Source organism: Eleutherodactylus coqui, chromosome 1, assembly GCF_035609145.1.
Source record: "Eleutherodactylus coqui strain aEleCoq1 chromosome 1, aEleCoq1.hap1, whole genome shotgun sequence".
Classification (NCBI taxonomy): domain Eukaryota; kingdom Metazoa; phylum Chordata; class Amphibia; order Anura; family Eleutherodactylidae; genus Eleutherodactylus; species Eleutherodactylus coqui.
This window is the reverse complement of record NC_089837.1, coordinates 396,364,044-396,389,280: the sequence shown is the minus strand read 5'-3', so window position 1 is coordinate 396,389,280 and position 25,237 is coordinate 396,364,044.

Genomic DNA, 25,237 nt, shown 5'->3' with positions numbered 1-25,237 from the left:
CAATAAAAACCCTTTTTTTTGGAAATCTTTTTTCTATTCTAAATTGCTGCATTCAAAGTCCCGTAACTTTTTTATTTTTTGATGTACAGAGCTCTATGAGGGCTTATTTTTTGCGAGACAAGCTGTAGATTTTATTGGTACCATTTTGGCGTACATACGACTTTTTTTGATCACTTTTATTGCGTTTTTAGTGAGGCAAAATGCTAAAAATGAGCATTTTGCCTCAGTTTTTTAGCTTTTTTTTTTAGCGTTTTTTTCGGTGCACAGTCAAAAGCATGTGCAACTTATTGTACGCATCGTTACGGACGCGACAATACCAAATATGTGGGGTTTTATTTTTTTTTTTACCTTTTTTTATGCTAATCTGAGAAAAAGCATAAAAAATGGTTTTTTTACTCTTTTTTTTTACATTTTTTTTAATTCATTTTTTAAATCTTTCTTTTTTTTACACTGTTTGTGTCCCTCTGAGGGACTTTAATCTCTGCCCTGATGATCACTGTCATAAGGCATGGCAGAGCTACTGCTCTCCCATGCCTTATCGCTCATACAGCGATCTCAGGCATAGGCAATACAGGACGCCAGTGTCTGGCGTCCTGTTGCCATGGTGACAGGCCGGGCTCTCGCGATGACATCGCGAGTTCCGGCCGGAGACACAGAGGGAGCCGCGCTCCCGCTGTGAACTCTTCCCCTGCCGCGATCTACTTATCGCGGCAGGGAAGGGGTTAAGAGTGGCGGGCGCATCTCTGATGTCCCCCCGCTGCTGCAGCGAGACGCCGGCTGTGACTGACAGCCGGCTCCCGCTGCGGGATAGCGCTGGATCATATGTGATCCCGCGCTATCTCCAGGACGTAAGTTTACGCCCTGTTGCGGGAAGTACCCCGCTCGCAGGACGTAAACTTACGCCCTGCAGCGGGAATGGGTTAAACTTTTACAACTTTTTTTTTTTACAATTAAAAAAACTTTATTGAATTTTTTTTACATTACTTTAAAGTCCCCCTGGGGGACTTTAACATGCGATGCTTTGATCGCTCCTGCAGTTTGATGTAATGCTATAGCATTACGTCATACTGCTTTTTGACAGGCAGTCTATCAAGCCACCCCACGGGGATGGCTTGATAGGCAGTCTGGTAAAGCAGCCCTGGGGTCTTTCATTAGGCCCCTGGCTGCCATGATACCTGCACGGCTCCCCCGACCTCACCGCAGGGGGGGGGGGCGGGACCCCCGAACATCGTTCGGGGGATTTAAATGCCGCTGTCAGAATTGACAGCGGCATTTAAATGGTTAATAGCCGCTATCGGCCGCGCGGCCATTCGCGGCTATTGCCCACGGGTGTCAGCTGGTATAAACAGCTGATGCCCGCACTGTATGAAGAGAGGTTGCCACGCAACCTCTCTTCATACATACTCTGCGGCTCCATGACGTACCGGTACGTCATGGAGTGGGAAGGGATTAAATATACTGCTGTAAGCACCCTGGTATTCATCCAGCCCCACTGCTGTGCAATTACCTAGCAGCAGGGGGCAGTAGGGGACTCCCTCCAGCTCTCTCCCCAAGGGATACCCCGCTCCCCCTCTCCCTGCTATGGGTTAATCCCCCATAGCACTGCTCTTTCTCCCTGCTATGGGGGATTAATCTATAGTCCCATTCTCTGTCTCCCTGCTATGTGGAAATCCCAAAGCCCTGCAGGGCTTCTTCTCCCTTTCCCTCTGGAGCAGCTGCATTTTTTAGGGCGCAGCTGCTCCAGTGAATGGGCATTTTTTATGTGCATGAAGCTCGGGACTTCTGTGCATGAAACATTGCATGTTCACTCGACCGTTCACGGATGTGGACAAAGCTAAGTGCCTCCCCGCCCCTTTCCCATAGCCATCAATTGGAGGAGGTGGGAAAGACCGGCACTTAGCTCCGCCCCACCCCTCCTATTGCACAGGACAAGCGGGGAAGAATGAGCAGTGAGCCTGCGATGGAGAGGGAGGGGAAATGGGCGACAGCAACGTGAGCTCGGCGCCGGGCTCACCAGGCCATCTGAACGAGCACACAAACATTTGATTTGTGCTCCCGTTCACCAGATTTTCCTCTCCCAACGAAGAGTATATCGGCCGGCTGCGGAAACCGTGGCCGATATACGTTTGTGAGAATAAAGCCTTAGGCTGGTTTCAGAGAGTCTTTTTTTTGCGAAAACACCACGTTCTTTGGTCTTTGATGAAGTGGCATTTTTTTCTGGTTAAAAACACTACATCCAAAACATGTTAAGTATGTCAATAGAAAAATGTTTTTCTCACTTTTGCTGCATTTTTTGGTCCATTGCATATCACAAAGTACTCTAGGCGTGCCATTATTTTGTGGCATTTTTCCAAAGGCATTTCTACAGAAAAAAAATTGCTCAAGAAAAAATGTATGTGTGAATAAAAAAGTCACACAAAAAAAAACCCAGCAAAAAACAGTGGCATCTTCCCCAATTTTTATTTTAATATCCTAAAGCAATGCCAGAAAAAAGCACTGTATCTGTGGGCACCATTAACCCTTTGCAATCCAATTTTGGATTCAGGGTTTCCTAGGAGGATTTCTCTTTCTGCCATTATACAATGGTGTCATCTGCTGGCTAGAGCCAGTACTGCAGTATGGGACATGCTAGACAGGCCCCCCAACAACAGAGCAGTCAGTAATATACAGTAAGAATACCTTGCCGGACGTCTTCCAACATCGGAGCTGTACAGCCTTCAATCAGAATGTCTTCAGACATCAGTGGATTGGAAAGAGTTAAAAGAGTTTTCTGAAAGTCAAAAAAAATCCATAAACAGGCAATGTCTGAAAATAAAAAAAATAAAGCATTAGCCCCCTACTCCAACTCAGGAACCCTGGTCCCCACCACTCTGATCGCAGAAGAAGCTTCAGCAGTCACATGTAATTTCTTTTGCATCTGACACCTCAACCAATCACAGACTTCAGCAGTAATACTGAATGAATGCTATTTTACCATCTGTTGTAAATTAAGTAGTCACATGCACAATGCAAGGCACTTTACTGCTGTAGCTTCTTTCGTATCACAGCAGCGGGATTGGGGTTTTTGCACTAGACCAGTGGGCCATTTCATAAAACAATAAGCCATATTTATCAATTTTCAACCATTTCCTACCTCTAGAATTTTTTTTCACTTCTTTAGCTACAATATAGAACATTTTCTTTATGAGCTAATACCTGGGTCATTAATGGTATCCATTTTTCCCAAATATAATTTAAAGCTCTAGTTATAGAATCTGCCTCATTTTTGTGCAAAGAGGGGTGCAAGAAGGGTTAAAATAAGAATTTTGGAATCTCTGCATATTTTAACTACTAATTTTCATTGGATTTCGTATCCATTCCAATGATTTTGTAGTTAGAGGAAACGACAATTATTGTTACAATTAGGGTGTCATCACATCAACATATTTAGCCTCATTAGGCTAAATATCCTTTAAAATTAGGGTGGGGTTGTGTCACGCATACATATGAACAGGCCCTGTGTGCTCAAATAAGTACAAAATCGCCAAATCAACCCTATTCCCTGCATAAATCCGTTGTCTGAAGCCACCCTTAACTGTAAATAATATCTGCAACTGGCAATTAATTTTCACTAGGAAAACTAAATAAACACTAATTTGATTTAGGAAAAAACTGTTACAAGATATTGCACATGTGAGTATGTTCGCAATTAATGTAAAACATGGAACATTTTGCATTGTACAGAAATAAAATATAAAATTCATGGCAGTTTACCCTTTTTGTGTCCTTGATGCCATTTCTACTGGAAATCTGGAATAACCAATGCAGCACATGACAACATGACAACACATCACACACAGAGAGACACCTCTAGGACAAGTGATAATTTTGACAGCATGAAATGTTTTAAGCATGCATAACTAATGATGAGCTTTTGAGTTTCAAACATATTGCAGCATTTGCATTTCATGAAAATGCATCACGTAGTTCCAAAGTATCCTCCTGATTGTGATTTTTCCTATCTTATATTTTAATCATACAAAAATATACAAGATACTATATATAAAAAATAATGGATATGAAAGGCTAAATCCATTAGCAAAGCCACTTTTCTGTAAACTAAAAAAAAACCCTATAAAAGTACTTTGCACCCTGTTGCTGTACGTTTACCTGAAAGAACCCTTCCATTGACTCTCAGTGGGTGATGTTGGAATTAATTGACAGTCCAATGTCACTCATTCAGAGTGAGTGGTGGTGACCACCTTCTTGACACCTGAGTGCATCAGGAGCTGGAGCTATAAAGAGCTTGTCTGGGCAAGAGTAAATGAGGCTAAAAAAAAAACACTGGGATAGAGTCAGCAAGGCCGTGGCTGCAGAGAATGACAGCGAGCCGCACAGCTTCTATATCATGACAGGTCATCATTAAATCTGTTTATTCAGATTTTAAAATGAAACATTAGCAGCTGAAATTATCAAACTTATTTCACTCATTCCAGCTTTACTCCTTCCATTTATTGTTGCTAAAGCCAGGAACACACTTACATATTTCAGTTCCATGTTTCTGTTCATATAATACAATATTGTGTCCCGGTCTGACTGTGGGTCACCTGACCAGATCTCATTTTACATGATGCTCAGAGTTCGGGTCAAGAGACCCGCAGTCAAGGCCTGACACACTTCAGTACTATGGACATGAACATGGAGCTGAAATATGCAAACATATTCCCGTACTAAAGCTTATTTCTTTGTCATAACCCTTCATTTAACTAGTCAGGACATTTGATTTGATGCTGAACAATGAGAGGCACAGTAACTTTTAGTGAGAAAAGCTATTACATCTGTTCTAAGGGTACTTGTCTGCAGATGCTTGATAATTTTTTGGTTTTATACTTCATATTTGCATTCACATTTTTATTTAATTAACTTGCTATATGTCTGACTAGCTGATATACCCGACCTTGCTCGAGTTAATTAGATACAGGTGTTTACGTGTTGTTTGCACAGAAAATTTTATGATGTGAATTTTACTTTAGAGTGTACACATTAGAGGAGCATTAGATTCTCCTCAGGCTGCATGTAACAATGTCCCTCTGCAGAATGTGCCCCCCCTCCCACTCTCCTCATTTCGGACCTAAATAATGCTCGCGCCAAATTTTCACTTCTACAACACTGGGAAATTACATTACATAGGGGTGCACTTACTTTTGCAATTAGAATTGAATAATCAAGTTGTGACCTCTTTATCTTTGCTATTTGGGACCTAAATAATGCTCTTGCCAAATTTCATGTTTTTACAATATCGGGAAGTTAGAGAATTAGATTAAGTACATTACATAGGATTTCAATACTTTTGCAGTTAACATTGAATAATCGAGTTGTGATCCTTTTACTTTTCCTATTTATGACCTAAAGAATGGTTGTGCCAAATTTCATGTTTGTTTGACACGGAGAAGTTACATTACATAGGGTGTGTCAATACGTTTGCACTTAGCATTGAATGATCAAGTAGTGACTAGAGATGAGCGAGCATGCTCGTTCAAGCATTAGCATATTCGAAAGTACTCGTTACTCAAGCGAGCACCACGCGGTGCTTGGGTGCTCATGAAAATTTTACCCTCTCTTCCCTCATGTTTATTTTTTGCTAAAGTTTATGCAAAATAGTATTTGATAGCAAAAAATAGACAGAGTAAAATGAGTACAGTCTTGTTATATAGTGCAGATGGACAGGACACACACTAAATTGTTTGCAATGGAGTCGCGGCTGCTGCCGGAGGCTCCATTGAAGACAATGGTCTGCCGACACCCCTGAATTGTTTTTCATGGAAGGGCTTTACATATAAGCCCTTCCCTGAAAAACAAGAATTTTAGTGTAAAAGAATAAAAAAAATAAAAAAGAAACTAACATCTTAGCCGCTGCCGTGTCCCCGACGGGGATGCAAAACACATCTGCCGCATGCCGCAGATGTTTCCTTCATCCATGCTAGTTAAAAGAATTTCCTGCTGCTGCACCTGCTACATCTGTGACAGATGCAGCAGAGGAATTCTTCAATTCCCTACTGCAGCTGTCACACGTGACAGCTGTGGTACAGGATCCTGCTGCCGGCTCCCTGTCATTGGATTTCAAGGAAGGGCTATAATATAAGCCCTTCCCTGAAAAAACAGTAAAAGTAGTGTAAAAAACAAAAAAAAACATACTCACCTCCCTTCAGCTGCTGGGCTCAGCCGCATCTTTGCTCCGCTGTGCCCGGCTCTGTAGTGCTGATCTATCAGCAGGTGTGGATTTAAAATGCCTGCCTGCTGAAAAAGCTGATTGTGATTGACTGAGGCACTCAGCCAATCACAGGCAACTCTCGATGAATGAATGTTATGTTTGTATGACACCGAGAAGTTACATTACATAAGGGGTGCCAATACTTTTGCATTTAGCATTACATTTTTGACTTGTGACCTATTTACTCTTCCTATTTAGAAGCTAAAGAATGATCATCCCAAATGTCATGTTTGTATGACATCGGGAAATTAGAGAATTAGATTTGGTACATTACACAGGGGAGCCAATTCTTTTGCCCTTAGCATTGAATTTTTGAGTTGTGACTAGAGATGAGCGAGCACCAAAATGCTCGGGTGCTCGTTACTCGGGACGAACTTTTCGCAATGCTCGAGGGTTCGTTTCGCGTAACGAACCCCATTGAAGTCAATGGGCGACCCGAGCATTTTTGTATATCGCCGATGCTTGCTAAGGTTTTCGTTTGTGAAAATCGGGGCAATTCAAGAAAGTGATGGGAACGACACAGCAATGGATAGGGCAGGCGAGGGGCTACATGTTGGGCTGCATCTCAAGTTCCCAGGTCCCACTATTAAGCCACAATAGCGGCAAGAGTGCCCCCCCCCCCCCGCACTGTCAGCGTAAAGATCGTTCTCCTCTGTCACAGCTGTAACAGCTGTGGCAGAGAAGAACGATGTTTGCCCATTGAATTCAATGGAGCCAGCAATACAGCAGGTTCCACTGAAAGCAATGGGCTACCGGCGATTGCAGGATGAATTGTCGGGAAGGGCTTAAATATATAAGCCCTTCCCTGCAATTCATCCAGAAATGTGTTACAGTAAAAATATATACCGGCGTATAAGGCGACGGGGCGTATAAGACGACCCCCCAACTGTCACCTTATAAGCCGGTAATACAGCGGAGCAAAGAATAAAAATCATTACTCACTTCTCCTGGCGTTCTGCGGCGCTGCTGCAGGATGTCGCTCCCTCCTGGTCTCCGGCAGAGCATTGCTTTCTGGACGCAGGGCTTGAAATCCCCGCCTCCAGAAACACACGTGCCTTCAGCCAATCACAGCCATTCAATGACATCATTGTCATTGGCTGTGATTGGCTGAAGGCACGTGTGTTTCTGGAGGCGGGGATTTAAAGCCCTTCGTAGAGAAAGCAATGCTCTGCCGTGGACCAGGAGGGAGCGACAGCCTGCAGCAGCACCGCAGAACGCCAGGAGAAGTGAGTAATGATTTTTATTCTTTGCTCCACTGTATTCCCGGAGTATAAGGTGACAGTTGGGGGGTCGTCTTATATGCCCCGTCGCCTTATACGCCGGTATATATTTTTATTGTAACACATTTCTGGATGAATTGCAGGGAAGGGCTTATATATTTAAGCCCTTCCTGAAAATTCATCCTGCGATCGCCGGCAGCCCATTGCTTTCAATGGAGGCGGCTGTATTGCTGGCTCCATTGAATTCAATGGGCAAACATCGTTCTTCTCTGCCACAGGTGTTACAGCTATGGCAGAGAAGAATGATTTGTCTTCTATATGTTCTCAATGGGGTCGGCGCTGCTGCCGCCGGCCCCATTGAGCGCATATAGAGAAGAGAACAGAAATCGCAGATCGCACCTATGTGCGATCTGCGATTTCTATGGCCTTAAGAAGGACCGTTGGGGTTCTTGAAACCTAAAATACTCCTAACACTCTCCCTATAGCAGCTCCACCAAGATACCACTTTCCCTGAACTAATGTCAGAATGCATCTGTGGTGAGCCGCGGGAGGGGCAGATTTTAATACTCGGGTGACACCTGATCTCGCCAGCCACTCACTGCAGGGGGGTGGTATAGGGCTTGAACGTCGCAGGGGGAAGTTGTAATGCCTTCCCTGTCTTTCTATTGGCCAGAAAAGCGCGCAAATTTCTCAGGGAAGAAAGTGAAAGTAACCCGAATATCACGTGGTACTCGTTACGAGTAACGAGCATCTCGAACACCCTAATACTCGAACGAGTATCAAGCTTGGACGAGTATGCTCGCTCATCTCTAGTTGTGACTCTTTTACTTTTCCTATTTAGGACCTAAAGAATGCTCCTGCCAAATTTCGTATTTGTACGACACCAGGAAGTTAAAGAATTAGTAGTAAGTCAGTCAGTCAATCAAGTGAGGGCTTTCACCTTTATATATAGAGATGTAAACATAAAAAGATAGCAGCAAGGCTTAAAGCGCAATGGGGCATATGTAATATTGTTTGTATGGCAGTTTTCTAGCACACAAAAGTCGCACATTTTGGTGCACATGCCAAAGTTGCAACTTTTTGAACCTTTATGTGAGCCCTGACACTTTTTAAAAAAATCGTTGGAGCCTAGCATTATGGGGCATGGCTAGGCATGGCCCACCACATTTACTCTAATGTACACCAGAAGCTCGGAGCGGCGTAGGTTTCAGCTAGTGCCGCCAGATGTAATTAATATATTAAGAGGCACATGCCTCTTTTTCACAGGAACTCCGGTGCATAGTTTACTTGCGGTGTTTGAAATGCTAGTCTAAGTAAATATGTCCCATTGCATTTTTTGTTTATGCTTGGTTGACCTATTTAAAGTAGTTCCACCAAATTTATAAGTATTCAACTGTATGTGTAAACAATTATATGTCTGCCATTGATTACAATCAAACAGATTTTTGTTTGTAAGCAGTTGCATTAAAAAGTCCACTGTACTCTTCCATACAGAAGAAAAAAAAAACTTTTTAACATATATTTAAAACAATTTAAGTCTATGGGTACAGCAGCATCTCATGTCATGAGATTTCCCCTGTGTATATATCAATAATGCACCATGGACATAGTGTGAATTTAGCATTAAAGGGATTGTCCGGCCATAAACATTAGGTCTCATTACTTCTGTTTGCCCATTTCCATGCACTTTGTAATATACATTGTGCATGGAAAATGAAGCAAACAGAAGTTTTGGACTTACCTGAAGGGATGCCCCCCCCCCCCCTGTGTTGCTCCTCCGTCGTCCCTGGTTACCACAAGAATCTTCCCTTCTTCTTGTCGGGCCGCAGCAGCTCTTGTCGGCGCGGGAACGAGCCCCTTCTCATCCGCGCATGCGCAGTTCTTCTCTCTGCAGCCGGGACCGATATACGATCTTCTTGTGTGCAGGGGGGGAGGATAGAAGAGCCTCAGAGCAGGAACTGAGCTCCCGCCCCCTCTCTGCCTCCTCTCCGCCCCTCTGCACTATTTTCAATGAGCAGAGGCGGGACGGGGGCGGGGCTAAGGTCCGATAATTAGCCCCGCCCCTGTCTCGGCTCTCCCCATTGAAAATAGTGCAGAGGGGCGGAGAGGAGGCAGAGAGGGGGCGGGAGCTCAGTTCCTGCTCCTCGCTCTTCCATCCTCCCCCCCCCCTGCACACAAGGAGATCGTATATCGGTCCCGGCTGCAGAGAGAAGAACTGCGCATGCGCGGATGAGAAGGGGCTCGTTCCCGCGCCGACAAGAGCTGCTGCGGCCCGACAAGAAGAGGAGAAGATTCTTGTGGTAACCAAGGACGACAGAGGAGCAACACAGGGGGGGGGGGGGGCATCCCTTCAGGTAAGTCCAAAACTTCTGTTTGCTTCATTTTCCATGCACAATGTATATTACAAAGTGCATGGAAATGGGCAAACAGAAGTAATGAGACCTAATGTTTATGGCCGGACAACCCCTTTAAGGAGATTTTCAGGTTCAAAGCTATGGATGAACATACCTTGGAATTGAAGGAAATAACAAAGTTCAAAAATCCTGCACTCTAAAAGTGTATGGTTAGATACAACTTGTTGAACGGTTCATGCTAAACAACAAATGTTCTCAAGAATCAAGGTTAGCCTACACAATAAATGCATGGTCCATCATATTGTACTTATGAAGGAGGCAGGCATGTTATAAAGACCTCCGAAATGCATTGTACTTTCTATACTGTACTCTACTGTCCTGTTGTATTAGGAAACAAAGAATGTAATGTTCACTGAAGCAGAGGAATCAGTTATTTACTATACAATTTCACTGATCTGATCCCTTAGAGTATAAAATATAACTTTTATTAGTTTAATTAAAAATTATAATAATTCCCAGGCAAATACAAATACAAAGCTAGACTGAAAAACCCATCACTAGAATCACACATAACCAGAATACCAACTATGGTCTGCATAATAGAATATCATTTATGAATTTTTGTTGCTATTAGACCAACCTCAGGTGCATTAGATTTCATACAGATTTCAAGTAGAAATGTAGATCTGGGTTAGAGAACAAAAATACTAAAGACTCGCCCCTTGAATGATCGTGGCAGATAGTGGTATACGGCCCCCACCAAAAGACGTCTTTGTGGGGCACGTCTTTTTCCCAATCCCCAACACTATTCTTCTTCGTCTCTACTGGCCGAGGATTGAAAAATCCCCGCCTCTTGGAAGCGCTGCCTCTGATTGGCTGACGCTTAGCCAATCACAGCCAGCACTTGATAAACCAATCAAAGCCATTCATCGAGCGCTGGCTCTCATTGGCTAAGCGTCAGCAAATCATACCCAGCACTTCCAGGAGGCAGGGGTTTTTCAATCCCCAGCCAGGAGAGATGAAAAGCAGTGCTGGAGGACTGAGGAGAAGCTGCAGCGGAGCCCCGGACTGCACTTCTAAGGTGATATATACTTAAAAAAAAAAATTTTTGCAGCTTGGGTTTTTTTTTAAGGGTAGGGCTTATATTTTAAGACTACCCCTCTTGAAAATCTTTGCATATGGTACTACAAAAATGCGCAACTTTGTAGCACTACATGTGACTTTGTAGCAATGCTCTGTCACCCGTGTGAATGAGGCCTTAAGATCAGCTAATTGGAAGGGCTCCAAGGTGGCAGACCCCGTTCAATCTGCTTTTAATGACCATTCCTGGATTCCTGTTCAATAGTTTTGGAGAAGAAAACCTTGTTCATCAAAGAGGTGGCATTATTATTAGAGATGAGCGAGCATGCTCTTCCGAGCTTGCTACTTGTTCAAGTATTAGGGTACTTGAGATGCTCGTTACTCGAGACGAACACCACACGGTACTCGAGTCAATTGCATTTCCCTTCCCTGCATGTTTAGAGCCATTTTCTAGCCAATAGCCAATAAACATGCGGGGAAGACATTACCACTTCCTGCTGTGACGTGCCAGACCTCTGCCCGGCAACAGCAGTGAGTGGCTGGCGGGTTTAGGTGACCGCCCAGTACTTAAAATAGGGCCGCCCGCAGCTCGCCTCAGAGGCATGCTGGCAGTGGTTTGGGAAAGTGCTGATGCTGATATAGGGAAAGTGTTAGAGTAGGATCCTGTCTTTAAGAACCCCAACGATCCTTCTAAGGGCTACTCCTCATAGTGTGCATTACTGTTGTGGCTGGCTGGAAGCAGTAGTGCACCTTTTTTTAAGCATCTAGGGCTGTTCAGGCTATTTCAGCTATACTGTTCTGTGTGTGCAGTGCATTTGGCAGAGTTTAAAGACAGTGCTATTGAGATAGGGAAAGTTTTACCATAGAGATCCTCTCTACAAGAACCTCAACAGTCCTTTTCAGGGCTACTTCTCACCATGTGCATTATAATTGTGGCTGGCTGGGAGCAGTAGTGCACCCTTTTTTTATTACACATCTAGGCGTGTTCCCAGCCTTTCATTTGTAGCGTTCTCAGTCTGCAGTGCATTACACTGAAGTCTCACCATGAAACAGTACTCTAATATTTCCTAGGCTACTGTAAAGTATTTCAGTTATACCATTCTCAGTCTGCAGTGCATTACGCAGAGTTTAGGGACAGAGCTGCTGAGATAGGGAAAGTTTTACCATAGGGATCCTCTCTACAAGAACCCCCAACGGTCCTTTATAGGGCTACTTCTCACCATGTGCATTATAGTTGTGGCTGTCAGGGAGCAGTAGTGTATCCTTTTTTTAATTACGCATCTAAGCCTGTTCCCAGTCTTTCAGTTATAGCGTTCTCAGTCTGCAGTGCATTAGACAGAGGTCTCACCGCTAAACAGTACTGTAATATTTGCTGGGCCACTGCAAAGTATTTCAGCTCTGCCACTGTGTAGACCATCTCACAATACCCATTCCTTGGTGGGGTTGAGATAGCCGCAGTTACCAGCACTATCCACTAGCTTTAGAGTCTTCTCCCACTCCATACAGCCTCTATTATCTACAAGTCTCTGTGAGCTGTAAATTACCCCCTAGGTTTCAGCGCAAGACAGTGGGTTAATTTTTTCAAGTCACAGCATAGATCCTCCGCTATCTACAAGTCTCTGTGTGCGGTGAATTAGCCATAGTTGTTAGCGCTGTACAGTGGGGTAATTTATTTGGGCCCTGCTCTATACGTAATCCACCATAATGAGGAGTAGGGATAAGTGTCAAGGACATGGACATCCAATTAAGGGTGTGGGCACAGACCGAGTTCCTGGGCATGGTGGATCACAGCCGGCTGCTGAGGGATTTGGAGAGAGGCAAGTTTCTGGGCTCCCCAGCTTCATTTTACAATTTGCGGGTCCGCGTGGTAGACCTTTATTGTAACAGAGCAGTGCAAGCAGGTGCTGTCGTTGATGGCAGAAAACGCGTCCAGTAATGTATCGACCACCCAGTCTTCTACGCAGTCCACTACTCCTGGCCTAGGGACTGCAACTCTGAATCCTCTGGCTGCTGCTCCCTCCTCCCAGCCTCCTCACTCCATGAAAATGATATATTCTGAGCAGGCAGACTCCCAGGAACTGTTCTTGGGTCCCTGCCCTGAGTGGGAAAAAACGGTTCCTCTCTCACCTGAGGAGTTTGTCGTTACCGATGCGCAACCTTTGGAAAGTTCCCGGAGTTCGGGTGATGAGGCTGGGGACTTCCGGCAACTGTCTCAAGAGCTTTTTGTGGATGAGGATGATGAGACACAGTTCTCTGTTAGTGAGGTTGATTAGTTCATCGAGCGCTGGCTCTGATTGGCTGAGCCAGCACTTGATGGACCAATCAGAGCAATCTCTTGCTAGAAACAGAGTCTTCAACCTCGTCGGTGCTGACAGGTGCGGGGAAGCCTGCCCAGAGCTCCAGAGAGCAGCAGGAGGGACACGGACGGTACCTCCTAGGTGAGTATTGTTTTTTTTTTGCTTCCTTGGCTGCGTTTTTTAGCTGTGCTGCATTTCTGCAAACACCTGTGTGAGGTAATCCTTATATTGTTTCGACATGCATGCAGATTGACATAAAATGTTTATAATTATAGGTTAGATTTAACTATAAACAGTATTTTTCATAGAACAAACTCTTTAATGAAAACTAAGCAAAAAGAAAAAAATCTGAAAACTTTGGTATTAATATTAAGGACCTTAACTAGTGAAATAAGAGAATATTTCTAAGTCTGACTAGATTTTCTTTTCTTTTATCTCTGCTCAATTGTAAAATACAATCAGCAAAGGGAAAAAAAATACACCTTGCGCACCTTAAAACTAGCAAAATATTTTAGAATGTTCTCTGTGTCCTTAAAAATTGCTGAAACCTAATTAGATTTGGCTTTTCTGAATGTTATCCAGTGTTTCGGCAGTAAGACACATAACTAATTAATGGGAGCTTGCGTCCTTTCAATGTTCAAAACAATACACAGGGGTGTAGTTTTCTGCTGTGAATTTAGCAGAGATGCACTACTGAATTTTACTCAGGTTGATAGATCAAATGTTATAAAGAGTTTAGTGTGTTTTAAATGGTGGAATTACTTTTCAGATAAATCCATATTATTTACATACTGTATAGATATTTATGCATTTAAAAAAACATTTATTTTTTTTAATCTTTATCATTAGAGATGAGCGAGTATACTCGCTAAGGCACATTACTCAAGCGAGTAGTGCCTTAGCCGAGTATCTCCCCGCTCGTCTCTAAAGATTCGGGGGCCGGCACCGGTGACAGGTGAGTTGCGGTGGGGAGCAGGGGGGAACGAGGGGGGGGGGGGGAGAGAGATCTCCCCTCCGTTCCGCCCCGCTCTCCCCCGCCCCTCGCCAGCCCCCGAATCTTTAGAGTCGAGCGGGGAGATACTCGGCTAAGGCACTACTCGCTCGAGTAATGTGCCTTAGCGAGTATACTCGCTCATCTCTATTTATCATACATGACAAATATCATGGACAAATAATTTTAATGCATTTACTAAAAAGGTTTAGAAGTAGAAAAGCAATATATCTTTAGGCCACTTTCACACAGGCCTGAAAAAGACTCTTCTAGTCGAAACGTGGCCATTTTTTATGGAGCAATACATTCATTTGTGTTTTCTACACCATTGATGCTGCCACTTCTTTTGGAATTTACGGAATAGTTTGGGGACTGGAGATCTATGGTCCTATAGGTGGCTTGGCATTTTTTCTGCTGAACCTCTGCACAGAGTGTACATTTCCAAGGTGTGCTGCGGGACTCTCTTACAACAATCTGATGACTTTCACACATGCAGTCGGCAAAACGACGTAATTTCGATCGTCATGCTTTGCCGCAATTTTATCACTGTTTTCGGATGTAGGCTACTGCCTGTGACAGCGGGTTTTATGCCACTTCATCATTATGATGGGTGATGACGTGCGCAAAATGCTGCAAAATAGAGCATACAGCACTTGAAAATCTAGCGCCGCGTTGGAGCGTGTGTCTACGAAGCCTCATTGAAATTGATGGGAGTGTTATTCTGCAATTACCACGGTGGCGAATCGTGGTAAAAAATGGATGTAAAAGAGTGGCCTAAGGAATAATTATTTGCATGTTTTGTATGTTTAAACCTATAACTATTGTGTAGGGAGATAATTAAAGGGGTTGTCCCGCACCTAAAGAGAAAAATTTTTTTTTGCCCAGTCCCCCAGTACCTGTAAAGGAATACTGCTGCCAGGTGTTATTAAAAAAAAAATAAATTCCCTTACCTGAATCCCCGTTCAGCAACTTTAAAAAATCTTCTTTCCAAGATGGCTGCCGCTGGTCTTCTCCCACAGTGCACCGCGGGTCTTCTCCCATGGTGCACCATGGATGTTCTTCTGCTGTCTGCGCTCCACTGCCGATTCCAGCCACCTCATTGGCTGATCGGCACCATGTGACGGGGCGGAGCTACGCAATGACGCTGAGAAGGGGGAGGAGCCAGGACGCAGCTCGTGAGCCCGGACCATCCAGAAGAGGATTCCTCTCTGCGCAAGCGCGACTGTTCCGGCGACCAGAGGACAAGTTTGGTTGTCGCCATGGAGACGGGGACGCCAGCACCGGGAGGGGGTAAGTATATAACTTCTGTATGGCCAATATTTAATGCACGATGTATATTACAAAGTGCATTAATATGGCCATACAGAAGTTCTTAACCCCACTTGCTTTCGCGGGACAACCCCTTTAAGCTTAAAATTGTACTTTTTTTCCTACTTTGTTAACAGACACTGGCAGCATGCAATTAATGAGCAGTTGTGCCCACGTCATCTTCTATTGGAGGATCTCTGGGATTAACAGATTAAAAGTGACCATAGCAACTAATGATGTAAACAAAGGGGCGAGTGTTTCTTTGTCTTACTTTCCAGCCAAGGGCCTAAGAAAGGTTAATAAACTGAACATGTAAACATGTACGCCATGCCTTAAAGCAGTCATATACATTAGATAAATATCAGTCGAATCTGTAGATTTTGGCAGTACTGACCATCTTATCTGTATGGTTGTGTCCTAACTCTCCTGCAATGAAAAATTTAGGTAGAAAGAAAAATTTTATATGTTAGATTTCAAGGGAGATAAGCTGCTCCTAGAGGTTTATTTTAATGTCCAAAGGCCCTTTTACACACAACGATTTTCAGTCAAAATTCACTCAAAAGCCATCTTTTGAGTGATAATCATTGTGTGTAAATGTGCGCCCATCATGCACTTACCATGCACTTTTCGTCTATCACTGAGTTCAGTTCACCATGAAATCCATCATTGCTGATTAGATGGACTGCATGCTGAATTTTCCTCAGGCAGCACTGATAACAGCTGATAACATTCTTTAACAGCTGCTGTCCCACTGGAGAACAATAGCAAAGTATTTAGAGATCAGACCACCCGCTATACTCTAAATACATGCAAATTAAGTATATGTATATGCACCTATACTCTGCTACCTAATTTAGTTTCAATGATTTTTAAAACAGAGTACAACAAATGAGATAATCATTTTTCATGTAAAAGGATATGTAAACATAGCATATCATGTAGCATACAAAATCAATTGTACAGCAGTCAATGGTTAGGTTGAAATCTGAAAAACATATAACTAGAAAAGAAAGAGAAGTAAAAAAGAAAGCATATACATAAAAGAATGGTTACGAAGTTTGCAAAAGGGGCATGGTCAGTGTTCCACATATTTGCCAACCTCCACAGTGGAGCTAATTGAGATACATGCGCAGCTAGATAGTAATCATAAATATCTGGAACGTCCAGTTCTCTTATCCATCTGTCTTTTGCAAGCAGTCAAATAGCAAAACAGAGCTTCCTCTGTGCCCAAATTAATTGTAACAAACAATTAACAGCTGCAAAAAAAGTGTTTTGGCAGGGCAATGGGGAGAGCGCAGAACAAATATAGTAGTTTTGGTAATAAAAACATTTTAAAAGTGACAAATCTTCCTAGCCATGACATCTCGAATTTAAAAAGTCTTTGAGATTCTTTCTGTTAAACCTTTAGCATAGTCTCAAATTTAGATTGGTAAGAACCTCTAGTGCAATATCTGAAGAGCGTATAGGGTCTGTTAACGTTAATATAATATCATCTGTTAAGTTTGTAAGGTGGCCAATTAGGATCCCTTGAAGTGATGGCTTTTCCATTAGAGCTTGGGCTAATGGTTCTAGTGACAATATGAATATCATTGGCGATAATGGAAAACCTTGCCTAGTGCCATTCACGATATTAAATTCTGTTGATAGCAATCCATTTGTAAAGACACAGGTGAAAGGGTTGGAATACAATGCAGATATGACTTGAAAAAAGGACCACTCAAAGCCCATTATCGTCAAGGCCCCAAATGCATATGCACAATTTATGCAGTAAAACACTTTTACATAGTATGTTAGGATTAAAAAAGACATAATTTCATCTAGTTCATCTTATTTCTCCTCCAATGTTGATCCAGAGGAAGACAAAAAATGCAAATAAAGTAGAAGCTAATTTTCCACATTTAAGGGGAAAATTTCCTTCTCTACTCCAAGTCTGGCAATTGGAATAATCACTGGATCACTATAATATGTATTATTGTAATGCTCAAGAAAGGCATCCAGGCCGCTCTTAGACTTTTTATCGAATTTGCCGTCACCAGGCAGAGAGTTCCGTAGTTCACCCATTCCATTTATTAATTTTATTTAAACTGTACACAATATTCCATGTATGGTCTGACCAATGACTTGTAAAGAAAAAAAACAATATTCTCATCATGTGCCCTTATATGTCTTTTGATGCACCCCCTGATCCTATTTGTCTTAGCAGTAGCTGCACGACACTGGTTGCTCTTTTTAAGTTTACATTTAACTAAAATCCCCAAGTCATTTTCCATATCAGTTTTGCCCAGTGGTTTCCCATTTAGTGTGTAATGGTGACATGTATTTCTTCTGCCCATATGCATAACCTTATCAGTGTTAAACCTCATTTGCCACTTTTCTGCCCAAACCTCCAAATCTAATATAAATTGGCCTACATGCTTTTTCTTGCACCACACTTTGACCAGTCTGCCTCACCTTAGGAGGATGATTTTGGTGTCATTCAATTCCTTAGATGCTGTCCAGAGCCATAAAATCCAAAAATTTGAGGTGGGTACATTCAGTGACCCATCGGGCCCCATCAAAGTTCCCCATGTTAAGTATAGCAGCGCTTCAGTGAGCAGAGCCATTATACAGATTCAAGCGTTACTAAGAGACATTCCTAGTCTCATGATGTCTCTCTCTAGGGAGACTATGAATGTCCCTGCTGACTGGAGCGCTGCTATGAAAGAAGGACAGATGCACACATGCAGACACAGATGCGCGCACACACACACACACACTACCACCTTGTCTTACCTCTGGGCTGGAGCACAGCCGGGAGCTGTCAGGGCTGTATAATTATTGCTAAGCGATTTTCATAGTCATACAACGTCTCTCTCCCTCACCGTCGCATGACTATGAATGTCGCTGCTGGCTGAGGCACCAGAGAGAGACAGAAGCAATGGTGAAAGATACAGACACACACACCAGAGGGGGAAGGATGGAAGCAGCATGGATGGGGGGAGGGAGAGGGTAGAGAAGTGGCATGAAGAGAGGGGAGAGAGAAGCGGCATGGAGAGGGGAGAGAGAGAAGCGGCATAGAGAGGGGAGAGAGAGAAGCGGCATGGAGAGGGGAGAGAGAGAAGCAGCATGGAGAGGGGAGAGAGAGAAGCGGCATGGAGAGGGGAGAGAGAAAAGTGGCATGGAGAGGAGGGGAGAGAGAAGCAGCATGGACTTGGGGGATGAGAGAAGCGGCATGGAGTGGGGGGAGAGAGGCATGGAGAGGGGGGAGAGAGAAGTGGCATGAAGAGGGGGGAGAGAAAAGCAGCATGATGAGATGGGGAGAAAAGAGAAACGGTATGGAGAGATAGGGAGAAAAGGGAAGCAGCATGGAGAGGCAGGGAGAAAAGAGAAGCAGCATGCAGAGACAGTTAGAAAAGAGAAGCAGCATGGAGAGACGGGGAGAAAAGAGAATCGTCATGGGGAGATGGGGAGAGAGAAGCGGCATGGAGAGACGGGGAGAGAGAAGCAGCATGGAGAGGGGGGAGAGAGAAGAAGAAGAGAGAGAGAGGGAGGGGAACAGAAGCAGCATGAAAAGAGGAAGGAGGGAGATTCACAATAACCACTTCTCCAAACATTTTATGGTTGCATAGCAAACATCGGGTCAATCTAGTTATCTTAATTAATTTGCAACTATATTCTGTCCTCTTGTATAAATTACTTTACATAGTTTTGTAACATCTGCAAATGTTGATATTTTACATTACAATCCTTCTACCAGGTCATTAATTAATACAAAAAAGCAATAGGGCCCCTTACTGAAGCCTATGAAGCCTTGTGAGTGAAGAAAGAAACATAACAGCTACTTCAAAGCTGGAAGTTTTTTTTCAAGGGTATAAGTTCTCAAGCGTTTCCTGGTTTGCTTATTTGTATTAACACTAGAGATGAGCGAGCATACTCGTCCGAGCTTGATGCTCGTTCGAGTATTAGGGTGTTCGAGATGTTCGTTACTCGAGACGAGCACCACGCGATGTTCGAGTTACTTTCACTTTCTTCCCTGAGAAATGTGCGCGCTTTTCTGGCCAATAGAAAGACAGGGAAGGCATTACAACTTTCTCCTGTGACGTTCCAGCCCTATACCACCCCCCTGCAGTAAGTGGCTGGGGAGATCAGGTGACATCCGAGTATTAAAATCTGCCCCGCCCGCGGCTCGCCACAGATGCATGCTGACAGAGATCAGGGGAAGTGCTGCCTTGCTGTAGCTGCTATAGGGAGAGTGATAGGTGTTATTTTAGTCTTCAAAAACCCCAACAATCCTTCTTAGGGCCACATCTGACCGTGTGCAGTACTGTTGAGGCTGCTGGGGGCAGTGTTGCACAAGTTTGTTTTTTTTGTATATCGGGCGTGCAGACCATAGCGTCCTCAGTCTGCACTCATTTTACAGAGTATAGGGGCAGTACTGGTGAGGCAGGGACAGTGGGAAAGGTGAAAGAGATATACTGGCTATATAGGCAGTGTGGTTGTTCCCACAAAGTTAAAAAACATACAATATTTGGCCTGCCTGTCACTGCCTTCAGTTTACAGCGTCTCTGCTGGGGGTAGTAGTTGGTGAATTAATACCCAGCCTTACGCATAATTGTTTCCTGCCTCTGCAGTGCGTTAGGTACGTGAAGTCAGCCTCCAACAGGGCAATCGAAATACAGTGTATATCACAGGCAGTGTGGTTGTTCCCACAAAGTTAAAAAATATACAATATTTGGCCTGCCTGTCAGTGCCTTCAGTTTACAGCGTCTCTGCTGGGGGTAGTAGTTGGTGAATTAATACCCAGCCTTGCGCATAATTGTTTCCTGCCTCTGCTGTGCGTTACGTACGCGAAGTCAGCCTCAAACCACAGGCCAATAAGCAGCACATTTAATTACAGCGTTCTGTTTCTGCTAATCTCGTAATACACCATGCTGAGGGGTAGGGGTAGGCCTAGAGGACGTGGACGCGGGCGAGGACGCGGAGGCCCAAGTCAGGGTGTGGGCACAGGCCGAGCTCCTGATCCAGGTGTATCGCAGCCGACTGCTGCGGGATTAGGAGAGAGGCAAGTTTCTGGCGTCCCCAGATTCATCTCACAATTAATGGGTCTACGCGGTAGACCTTTATTAGAAAATGAGCAGTGTGAGCAGGTCCTGTCGTGGATGGCAGAAAGTGCATCTAGCAATCTATCGACCACCCAGACTTCTATGCCGTCCACTGCTGCAACTCTAAATCCTCTGGCTGCTGCTCCTCCTTCCACCCAGCCTCCTCACTCCATTAAAATGACACATTCTGAGGAGCAGGCAGACTCCCAGGAACTGTTCTCGGGCCCCTGCCCAGAATGGGCAGCAATGGTTCCGAATCCTCTCCCACTGGAGGAGTTTGTCGTGACCGATACCCAACCTTTAGAAAGTTCCCGGGGTCCGGGGGATGAGGCTGGGGACTTCCGGCAACTGTCTCAAGAGCTTTCAGTGGGTGAGGAGGACGATGACGATGAGACACAGTTGTCTATCACTCAGGTAGTAGTAATTTCAGTAAGTCCGAGGGAGGAGCGCACAGAGGATTCGGAGAAAGAGCAGCTGGACGATGAGGTGACTGACCCCACCTGGTTTGCTACGCCTACTGAGGACAGGTCTTTAGAGGGGGAGGCAAGGGCAGCAGCAGGGCAGGTTGGAAGAGGCAGTGTGGTGGCCAGGGGTAGAGGCAGGGCCAGACCGAATAATCCACCAACTGTTTCCCAAAGTGCCCCCTCACGCCATGCCACCCTGCAGAGGCCGAGGTGCTCAAAGGTGTGGCAGTTTTTCACTGAGAGTGCAGACGACCGACGAACAGTGGTGTGCAAGGTTTGTCGCGCCAAGATCAGCCGGGGAGCCACCACCACCAGCCTCACCACCACCAGCATGCGCAGGCATATGATGGCCAAGCACCCCACAAGGTGGGACGAAGGCCGTTCACCGCCTCCGGTTTGCACCACTGCCTCTCCCCCTGTGCCCCAACCTGCCACTGAGATCCAACCCCCCTCTCATGACACAGGCACGACCGTCTCCTGGCCTGCACCCACACCCTCACCTCCACTGTCCTTGGCCCCATCCAGCAATGTCTCTCAGCGCAGCGTCCAGCCGTCGCTAGCGCAACTGTTTGAGCGCAAGCGCAAGTACGCCGCCACGCACCCGCACGCTCCAGCGTTAAACGTGCACATAGCCAAATTGATCAGCCTGGAGATGCTGCCGTATAGGCTTGTGGAAATGGAGGCTTTCAAAAACATGATGGCGGCGGCGGCCCCGCGCTACTCAGTTCCTAGTCGCCACTACTTTTCCCGATGTGCCGTCCCAGCCCTGCACGACCACGTCTCCCGCAACATTGTACGCGCCCTCACCAACGCGGTTACTGGCAAGGTCCACTGAACAATGGACACGTGGACAAGCACAGGCAGGCAGGGCCACTATATCTCCCTGACAGCACATCGGGTGAATTTAGTGGAGGCTGGGACCGAGTCAGAGCGTGGGATCGCTCACGTCCTACCCACCCCCAGAATTGCGGGCCCCAGCTCGGTGCTGGTATCTGCGGCGGTGTATGCTTCCTCCACTAAACCACCCTCCTCCTCCTCCGCAACCTCTGTCTTGCAATCAAGATGTGTCAGCAGTAGCACGTCGCTAGCAGTCGGTGTCGCGCGGCGTGGCAGCACAGCGGTGGGCAAGCGTCAGCAGGCCGTGCTGAAACTACTCAGCTTAGGAGAGAAGAGGCACACGGCCCACGAACTGCTGCAGGGTCTGACAGAGCAGACCGACCGCTGGCTTTCGCCGCTGAGCCTCCAACCGGGCATAGTCGTGTGTGACAACGGCCGTAACCTGGTGGCGGCTCTGCAGCCTCACGCACGTGCCATGCCTGGCCCACATCTTTAATTTGGTGGTTCAGCGCTTTCTGAAAAGCTACCCACGCTTGTCAGACCTGCTCGAAAAGGTGCGCCGCCTCAGCGCACATTTCCGCAAGTCCAAGACAGACGCTGCCACCCTGCGGACCCTGCAACATCGGTTTAATCTGCCAGTGCACCGGCTGCTTTGCAACGTTCCCACATGGTGGAACTCTACACTCGACATGTTGGCCAGGCTCTATGAGCAGCGTAGAGCTATAGTGGTATACCAACTCCAACATGGGCGACGTAGTGGGAGTCAGCCTCCTCAATTCTTTACAGAAGAGTGAGCCTTGTTGGCAGACATCTACCAGGTCCTTGGAAACTTTGAGGAGTCTACCCAGATGGTGAGCGGGGATGCTGTAATCATTAGCGTCACCATTCCTCTGACGTTAGCTTTGCTGTCCAGGGCATTGCAATGGGATATATTTATGTACCGCCGGTGGCTTCCTGGGACCCACCTATGCTGTCGGTCCACACGGAGTTGTAACTGCATGTATCTAGTTATAAAAAACCCCAGTCTGACTGGGGCATGCAGTGTGGGCCGAAGCCCACCTGCATTAAACCTGACGTTACCTCAGCTGTGCTGGGCACTGCAATGGGATTTATTTATGTACCGCCGGTGGGTTCCAGGGAGCCACCCATGCTGTGGGTCCACAGGGACTTCACATTGGGGATTTGTACCTCCCTGTGTCTATGAATTAAAAACCACGGTCAGGTTGGGGCATGCAGTGTTGGCCGAAGTCCACCTGCATGTAATCTGACGTCAGCTTTGCTGTCCAGGGCACTGCAATAGGATATATTTATGTACCGCCGGTGGCTTCCTGGGACCCACCTATGCTGTCGGTCCACACGGAGTTGTAACTGCATGTGTCTACTTATAAAGAACCGCAGTCTGACTGGGGCATGCAGTGTGGGCCAAAGCCCACCTGCATTAAACCTGACGTTACCTCAGCTGTGCTGGGCACTGCAATGGGATTTATTTATGTACCGCCGGTGGGTTCCAGGGAGCCACCCATGCTGTGGGTCCACAGGGACTTCACATTGGGGATTTGTACCTGCCTGTGTCTATGAATTAAAAACCACGGTCAGGTTGGGGCATGCAGTGTCGGCCGAAGCCCACCTGTATTTAATCTGACATTAGCTCTACTATCTGGGACACTGCATTGGGACAAACTACAGGAGCAATACAGCGCTAATGAGATGTGCACAGCTACACTAGCATAGGAGTCCGCTGTAGGCCCGCGATTGCTGAGGGTTTGTGCAGAGGCCTATGTCCTTGGTGCAGTGAAAGTCCGCTTCCTGCCTAGGATTGCTGAAGCTGTGGGCCGAGGCCTATGTCGTGGGCGCGGTGCAAGTCTGCCATGTTTGGCCGCTCAGATCAATTTTTGGTTCATGTCTTGGGCTTCCTAGGTCCCCCCTATGCTGTTGGTGCAAACTTAGTTCCCATCGCGGTGTTTGACCTGTCTGGCACAAAGGCACTGACTGACTTGGGTAGAGGACAGAGCGCTGACGGCTTTCCCCTTGCAGTGTGGATTGAGCTATGCGACACCTTGACAGAATGAATAGTGTGTGGCACATGGATTCCCCATTGCTATGCCCATGTTTGCAGCTCCTGATGGAGGTGGCACAGGATTGGAGTTCTCATTGCTTCTGTACAGCATTGTGGGCTATCGCCGCGCCCCTTTTAAAGAGGGTCGCTACCTGGCCCTGCCAACCCTCTGCAGTGTGTGCCTGCGGTTCCTCCTCATGGCAGACACACTTATAAATAGACATGAGGGTGGTGTGGCTGTGAGGCCAGCATGTGGCATGAGGGCTGCTGAAGGCTGGGCAGGGACACTTTGGTGTGCGCTGTGGACACTGGGTCGTGCGGGGGGGGGGGGGGGGGGGGTTGGGCAGCATGTAACCCAGGAGAAGTGGCAGCAAAGTGTCATGCAGGCAGTGATTGTGCTTTGTTGGAGGTAGTGTGGTGCTTAGCTAAGGTATGCCTTGCTAATGAGGGTTTTTCAGAAGTAAAAATTGTTGGGAGGGGGGGGCCCACTCTTGCCGCTATTGTGGCTTAATAGTGGGACCTGGGAACTTGAGATGCAGCCCAACATGTAGCCCCTCACCTGCCCTATCCGTTTCTGTGTCGTTCCCATCACTTTCATGAATTTCCCAGATTTTCACAAATGAAAACCTTAGCGAGCATCGGCGATATACAAAAATGCTCGAGTCGCCCATTGACTTCAATGGGGTTCGTTACTGGAAACGAACCCTCGAGCATCGCGAAAAGTTCAACTCGAGTAACGAGCACCCGAGCATTTTGGTGCTCGCTCATCTCTAATTAACACACCAACAGTGCATACAAAACAGTTAATGATGTGACCGCTTGTGGGATTTCATGGTGCGCAAATCTCCCAATAGATGTTGCGGAATTTGGTAAGAGTCTTTAACGTAAGAGTCAGAACGTTCAAGTTCCATTTTTTTAAAAGGCTGATTCCATCTGCCAAAGACTTGACAATAAAATAATAAAAAGCCATACAGGAAATCCTCATCTGTATGGGATTTTGTGATCTTTGAATGTCATTTTAACAGAGAGTAATTGTCGCATTTGATCCAGGGTTGTCCCAGACAAGTCTGTGTACAAAGACAAGGATTGAAATGGTGCAGGTAAAGGATTTGTTTTTTTTTTCCTAGAGGCAGCCAGTAATTTCTCCTTAATGTAGAAGAAGTGAAAATGGGCCTAAGCATCCCTTGGTACATGATCGTCAAGGTGTTTAGGGTGATAGAGTCCTATCAATTATAAAATACTGTACTGGAAACTCCGGCAACAATGCTTTCTTGAGGCTCTTCAGATGTTGCCTAAGTT